We start from the raw sequence: 6000 nt of genomic DNA, 5'->3' as shown, positions 1-6000 counted from the left end.
CAGAGCGCTTTCTCCTTCCCACGGCCCTCCCACAGTGATGCTTCCCTCCCATCTGGTCCTTTCTCAGAATAGGCAAGGGAAAGCGAGGCCCGTCTCTGTCAACTAATTCTGAGTTACTGGAAGGAGATGAAGGGAGGCATCCAAGATAGAGTTTTGCTCTATCATCCTTACACAACAATACTGGTAGGCCCAGAACTCTGGCCAGTACAAAAGACAGCACCGAGAGATCTGAGCATCATTTGCCGGATCTCTGACTCCTCCACGAATTCCATTTTTACCCTTTCCAGCCCATCATCAAAGCTCGTATTAATGGAGTGTCACTTGGCGCCAAAGATGAGTGGGTTGCAGACATGTTTGGAGAGTTGGAATTTTGCAGTTTCTGTAATTCTAGGAAAGAATTCTCAGTCTTTTTACTGCTTGTCTTCTGGTTGAACTGGAGAATGTAAGACGATAGACACAGGGTCACCGTGCCCCTGTTTGCGGGGTCACCGTGGGACTGTCCTGTCTTCCTGCAGTGGTAGTCTACAGACAGTTGACCTGTTTTACTGTCCCACAGGGGACAGGGAGAGGCTCGCCTGCTGTGCACGGGCTCAGATCCTTCTCTCTGTGGCTGACTCGGGCTGTGCCCGTTCTGCTGTTGTCTTATTTCTGAGTACACAGGGTGTTCGTTTTGCTATTTATACCTTATGAATAGTATTTTGATTAGAGGGGAATTGTAACACAAAAGACTGGGACGGAAGCTCATGGCACCTTGTTTTGTATAAGTGAGTAGTCGTACTCATTACTTAAGGAGCAGTAACATCTTTGTAGGATACTTGGGGTCAATAGCCCACCATCTTCCCCTCCCCTTAAGTTACGTAGTTCAGCTTTTACATACTAGACATCAGCTCCTTCTTCCTCCATTCATGAACAGCTTTTCATCTGAAAAAGTCTTTTACAAATCTAGCACTTAATTGACTTCTATCATTCATCTTCCTTGGAGGCGGTGTGCAATCTCACCTGCCTGGGTGTATTGTTTTGAGGAAATTTTTTTAATGCTGGAAAAGTAGAGAATAAGTCAAGCAGTGAGTGTTTTGGCAGGAAGAGTGATCAGATAAGTTGTTCTTACCCTGTGCTCTGGGACCGTGTGTTCTTACCATAAATGCGTTGACACAGCAATGTGTTCCTTGTATTTCCTTGATGGCATGCCTTCCCTAGGACCTGGAACCCTGCACAGACAAGGGACAATTTGTTCTGTGTCCTTGCTAAGGACATGTCTGTGACAGATGAGGATCTTCCTTTCCCTAGACTGGTTTTCAGGCCTTCAGGACATTTTCATGAGCGTTATAAATCTTATCAGGTAAGACAGTGTGCAAGTGTAATGTATGAATCAACTTTTGGGTAGGTGGAGTCTTTTCCTTCTTCTCTTCCTCAGATTTGGTCACTTCATGGTCTACTTACTGGAAAGAGACATTCTCCCGCAAATATGCAAAACCTCTGTAAATGGTTCATTTACAGAGGTGTTTAAAATACAGGAGAGGAGTAGCAAAGAGAAGAAAGGTCAGGGACATGGAGGGTGAGGGAAGTGAGAACAGGCACAGAAGAGGATTGGACTGTGGAAGAGAGAGGAGACAGCATGGGAGAAGAAAGGGGAGAGGAAAGGCAGAGACTGAGGTAGAAAAGAGAAAGGAATCACAAAGAGGAGAGAAAAGTGAGGGAGAGAGGCCCTGGGAGTTTGGCCTAGTGGTAGAGTGCTTGCCTAGCATGCGCGAAGACCCGGGTTCGATTCCTCGGCACCACATCCATAGAAAAAAGTGGTGCTGAGGCTCAAATAGTAGAGCTCTGGCCTTGAGGGAAAGATTGTAAAGGAGGGATAGGAGAGGAATGGAGTGAGGAGACTTGAAGAGGTAAGGGGAGAGCAGGGAGAGAGGTTGGGAGGGGGTGCAAAAGAGAAAATGGGAGAACTTACAGAAGAGGTTAAAGATCAAGGGGAGGACCATGAGACAAGAGATGAAGATAGAGAAAAGGAAAGTAGTGGAGGGAGGGGAGAGACTGTAAAAACAGCAGGAGGTGATATAGCTAACAAGTTGAGAGAGAAGAGTGAGGGAGGGGAGGCTGAGAGGAATGGAGAAAAGGGAAGGGAGAGGTGAAGGATGCAGACGGAGGAAGACAAGAGGAAAAGGGAGTGACACAGGGAAGAGTGAAGAAACAGTGGAGCTGAGAGAGCAGAAGAAAGAGACAAAGCGAAGAGGATGAGAGAAGGGAGGAGAGTGGAATGGAGGAGGAGCCGGGAGGAGAGGATCAAGACGTGCTATACTCAGGAATTATGCCCCTTTGGACAACTACTTAAAGATAGGGGAGTCTCAGTGTTTAATGTACATGTATGTATGGAAATAGCAGGCTGTCCATGGAGATTGCTACAGAGGCGGGCAAAGGAAGGAGACAGGAGGCACTTGAGCTGAATGCACCATATATGAATCAACATATGGGAGCATCGCAGAGAAATCCCTGTCCAGCTAATGGATGCTAGCAAATGAAAAATGCTCTGAATGGACATTTCCCCAATCCGATGCAGATGTACCTGTGTGGAAGTGGAAACATCAGGGCGCTCGTCCACCGCAGATAAAACACGTGCTGCTGTGTGGAAAAGAGTGTTTCAGCTCTGGACGAGCTGCCAGACCCCAAGTGACCGCAGTCCTCTCACAGCCGGGAGAGCACAGAAAAGCTGTGTGCACGAACGGCCAAGCGGCACTACTTACCTGCCAGGCTCCAGGATCACCGAGCCACGCGGTGTGCAGCCCCTCAGGAAGAAGCTTCAGAGAAGCCAGGGCCAGAAGACTGTGCTGTGGGATTCTACTTCACCACATCAAAACCTGCGACGTTGGGGAGGGATCTCTGGAGAGCCTGGTGGTACAGTGTGTGACCCTCAAGAGCAGCCGCAGGGGGCGCCCTGGGACCCCATGGGGACACGGGATGCAGATGACACCCCTCAGACAGACCCTTTCCAGGACTCCGCAGAGGTGTAGTCTGCCCAGAAAGCCCTCCAGACTCGCCAGCGCTTGTGCAGAGGCTGCTCGTATCCCTCGGTGGCTTAAGAATTTTGACTGATCTGGTAACAGGTTCACTGCTGGGAACTTACCAAAACCGACTCCAGGGACAGGGTGGACTTCTGCCCACACTCCTCCGGCGTGTGTGTGGGTCTGGCCTGGCGGAGGCACCTGCTCGGAGGGGTCTCAAGTCTCTTGCAGCTGCTGTTCAAGAACACATATGAGACAATAGCCTTAGTTGGGATTCTCCAGACTGGAGAGCAGAAAGGGCTTCAGGAGGAGATAGGGCCAGAATCCAGTCTCGGCGTACAGCCCGATCACGGCCCGTGGCTGTGTCTTGGGTGACCCCCTCCTTTCATCGGCCAGATGTCAAGGTTCTGCCAGCCTGGCGCTCCCCCCATGCCAGTCCGAGCCGCACACTTCCAGGCGGGCTGGTGAGCTGAGCTGGTGAGCACTACAGCATTTCCCCCAGAGGATTCTGCAAGCAGGTAGGAATCCATTGAGCAGGCTAGGGGCAGGGCTCCAGGGTTAAGGCAGGCAGGTAGGAGGCCCTGGGATCAACGCCTAGTGCATATACACACAAAAATAAAGTGCGGTAAAAAAGAAAACCGTGGCTCACCAGCACGGCCGTGCACCTTCACCTTCGGAAGGAGGCACCCGACAACACACTGAGCCTTGACGCCGGCTCCAGGCTGTGGAATGGTGACGGACCTTGGGCACGGGCAGCCATTGCCGCAGCTGACCACTTCTGTCCTTAGATCATCTGTTTAGCCAACTGTCTTTGAGTCTGAGCTAGTGTGGAAAAAAAGAGAAACGCCTGAGTCACCCACACCGGACTGACTTAAATTTCTGGGGCACCCTGAACGGTGCACTCGGAGCCGTGAGGTTGAGTAACACCCCTCTTCTTTGCCAGTGATGGCCTTGACCTGAGAAGACCTGTCGGTGTCAGAGTGGGGAAATGTCAATCAAATCTTTTCCCTGATGCTATTTGATCCTCCGTTCTCCTTCCCTCCGGAACTGCCATGTCTCAGGCTGCTGGTGAGGGGCTCGAAGCCCGACCCGGGGGGCAGTCCTGGGAGCCCACGCAGGTAGCCGGCACGTGTGGGGCACCTCGGTTCAAGACTGGAAAAGCGAGGGGAGATGAGGGATAGACTTCACCGAGGATTGTTGACAAACCCAACCGAAGGGCATGAGAGTCAGAATGGCTCCTACACCAGTGGGCTGAGACCGGGGCGGGGTGGGGGGGTGGACTTCTGTTTTTATGTCCACTTACTATGAAGAATGGAGTTTCTCTGTTAGGGAGCAACAAGTCCAGGGTGGGGAGGAGAAGACACAAGTCCGGCACTAGCCTAACTTCACCATGTCTCAAAGAAGAGCTCAGGCATCTATGTGATAGAGCCAGCCTCAAGCATCCTCACTAAAAGTAAAACACTGTCCTCAGGTGACCAACCCTGGCCAGCTTCTGTCCCCTGGCTGGAGGCCACCAGCTCGACCTGGAAAAGACAACTACCTCTCGGACCCCTCCATCAGCCCTGAGCTCAACCGTCCTCACAGACCCACGACGCCACCACAGTTGCCTGCATCTAAGGAAAACACACCGTCAGGGAGATACGGTATGGAACATGGTCGGGAGAAAAGTGACAGGGAGTGACAAGATCTCTGACCACTGAGAAAGTGGGAGAGGCTCGGTCAGGGCCTCTTGTTACCCCACCCCCCCTCCTGTTTACACCAGATCAAAACGTCAAGTTCAAGTCATGAAACAGCAGGCTCTTCGTTCTTTTTAACAAAAATATTTCTGAGGGAAAAGAAAAACAGGCCATTTGGTTGGTTAGAAAGACTAAACACACACATCCCTAGTACTGGGCGAGTTGGTGCCAATGGGTAATTAATAGAGATTGCTTTCCAGGGAGGTCTTCAAACAAACAGGAGCTCTGTGCCTCAACAGAAGGGGCACTGTTCAGCCCAGGATTCTGGAAGGATCCTAAGGAAGGAGGTCAGTGGTATGCAACAGAGGGAGTGGAAATTCTGTTGAAGGAGCCAGGCCCTGGAAAATGTCCTGGGGACAGAAAAGACTATAATACAGCCCAGAGTCCAGAAACACTGCAAACACAGGGCACTCAGCAGGCACAGGGCCCTGAGAGGACACTGGCTGGAAAATCAGCGCGGCTTTGGCGGGTCAAACCCATTCAGGACAGGCTATTTATACACGGCTATTTCTGCAATCGGAGCTGAGCAGATGTGGGTACCCGGGGTCACACTGGTTCCTGTCCCTCGCACACACAGCCATCTTGTGTTGATGTGTTTTGCAGGGTGTCAGCGTGTGTGCAGGTGGGATGTGAACAGAGAAGTCATTTGATTTTCCTTTCTAGCTCATTAATTCCCTGATCCTTGGGGCTGGCATTTGGATGGTTCCATAACCAAACGAGGTACACATTTCCAGTTCTCACCGGATGGCTCAGAGTCAGGAGAAGTTATTTGTGGCAAGTCTCTGTTTTCAAGCTCTTCCCCCAGTGGAATTCAATGGCAGGTCTGAGAAGCATCGATCACAGAGCAAACACACACGGATAAAACGATTAGAACGCCTGCCTTCACACCGTGCTGTTGAAGCAACACCTCCTTTTCTTCACTACGTGAAGCGGTTTGGAATATGTCTCTATTTAGATACACTTTGGTGAAATGTATTCTTATACCCCTTGTTAACTCAAAAATAATCTAGCATGCTCAAGCAGCATGGTTGGAAAGCTGGTATATTTTGACACCCTAAAACCAGTTCAAATTCAACCTTGTCCATATGGCTATCCCTCATAAACCCTTGGTCCCTCCAATCTACCTACCTCCGTGAAACCATGAAGTATCTGACTTTTCCATTCTTCAGTGATTGAAATTCAACATGGCATAAATATTTTTTAAAAACTTAAATATTAGTACACAAAAAATAAAAATCATTCGGTATGCTTGACAGAATGAATTGAGT

At 50.1% G+C, this 6000-nt stretch overlaps 1 long non-coding RNA gene across 1 annotated transcript in view; it reads right to left on the bottom strand.

Annotated features, from left to right (window-relative positions):
- Positions 1-3652: 3652 nt before the first annotated feature.
- Positions 3653-6000, bottom strand: part of LOC150046660 (uncharacterized) — a 131901-nt gene continuing 129553 nt past the window's right edge. Inside the window, exon 3 of the long non-coding RNA XR_016532625.1 lies at positions 3653-3818. This is a non-coding gene — a long non-coding RNA (uncharacterized LOC150046660). The remainder of the gene's footprint in view (positions 3819-6000) is intronic.

Source organism: Megascapheus bottae, chromosome 25, assembly GCF_031878675.1.
Source record: "Megascapheus bottae isolate mThoBot1 chromosome 25, mThoBot2.hap1, whole genome shotgun sequence".
Taxonomy (NCBI): Eukaryota; Metazoa; Chordata; class Mammalia; order Rodentia; family Geomyidae; genus Megascapheus; species Megascapheus bottae.
This window is presented reverse-complemented; position numbering and strand designations above follow the sequence as displayed.